A 1582-nucleotide genomic window follows, 5' to 3' on the forward strand; every position below is an offset into this window, starting at 1 on the left:
ATTTGTAACAATTTTCCTTACAATAAAAATTTTCTCACTAATATCGTAAAAAATGGATGGTTAATTCACTAATTTATAATCTCATAATCGTTTATCTTTTTATCGGTTTCATTTAGTTTGGTTATTGATCGGTTCAATTTGGACCTGTTTTCAACAAGTCCCAACATACCTCAGTCCAAAACCAATCCAATAAGGATCGGTTTGATTCGGTTCGGGTTTTATCAATCAGTTTTATTGGTTCGAGCTAGGTTTTGACACCCCTAGATTTCAGCAATCGGTGATCAATTTTCAGATTCCTAATTGTTGGCGATGAAAAGGTGTGTGATAAGAGTTGCGATACCGTCCATCTCTTACTAGAATCCTTCCAAAACAACAATTGATGAAGCTTGGTAGTTTTTCGATACAGATGGCCCACATTAGCGTCGGTCAATCAGGTCTCGGGTTTGGATTCTTAAGAGAGAGAAAGGTATCATACAAATCTAAATTAGTTACTAGCAGGATTATTATCTTTGTTAACAATCTAACTTCCAAGAAAACTAAAATTTTGACCTAACGAAAGGAGTTGTGAATCTCATGTCTGTGAAAGATTCGAGACTTTGGCATATCTTAGGGTTCTAGGAAGTATCCAGGAAGTTTTCACGTTTATTATGAGATTGAATCCGGTAGAGGGGGTATAATTGCAAGTAAATGAACAGGTGTTGGATGCTTGTATAATTTAAAAAAAAAAAATGTACCAAGGGAGTGTGTTAGTCGGGATTTGGTTCTGATACCAAATATACTTTAATTTGTTAAGCAAGTCAATTTGTCATAGAGTCATGATGAGACAATGACAGTCTAAGTCCAATAATCTCAAGTGTTTGCTAAGTAACTCAAACTTATGGCTTTGGCCCTGATACTAATTGTTAGTCTTATGTCTTTTTATCTGATACAAAATGTTATTCTTCTAATCATCGATCTGTAACAATATATCCTAATAGAGTCACGAGGAGGTAATGACCTTCTAGGCCCAATAATTCTCAGTGTTTGTCAAAAACTTAAACTTATGGCTTTGGCTCTAATACTAATTATTGGTTGGCATTTGCTCTGATTCAAATGTACCTTGATTTGTTAAACAAAGTCAGTTGATTAGTCATAAAGTCATGATGAACCAATGACAGTCTAAGTCCAATAATTTTAATTGTTTGTTAAGTAACTCAAACTTATGGTTTTGACTCTGATACTAATTGCTAGTCTTACGACTTTTTCTCTGATATCAAATATTATTCTTTTAACCATCGATCATTTATCCTAATAAAGTCATGAGGAGGCAAAAAGGAAAAAAAAAAAATACAAGATTCAATTTAAAAAATGTGTCAAACTTGCACGCATGCGTACACGTACACACACTCGTTGACTCACACGCCAAAACATCTCAAATACCCTCAAGCTGATTGACAAAGAGAAAACAGAGGCAGCTGTAATTAAGGTCTTTTATCACATCTACCGGTCGTTGTATGAAATTGTTAATGATATGTCAAACCCCGTAGAATTTGGAAAGGATAACTACTACTCTACTAGGTACTATCTATCCCCCCCCCCCCCC

Source organism: Macadamia integrifolia, chromosome 13 (assembly GCF_013358625.1).
Source record: "Macadamia integrifolia cultivar HAES 741 chromosome 13, SCU_Mint_v3, whole genome shotgun sequence".
NCBI lineage: Eukaryota > Viridiplantae > Streptophyta > Magnoliopsida > Proteales > Proteaceae > Macadamia > Macadamia integrifolia.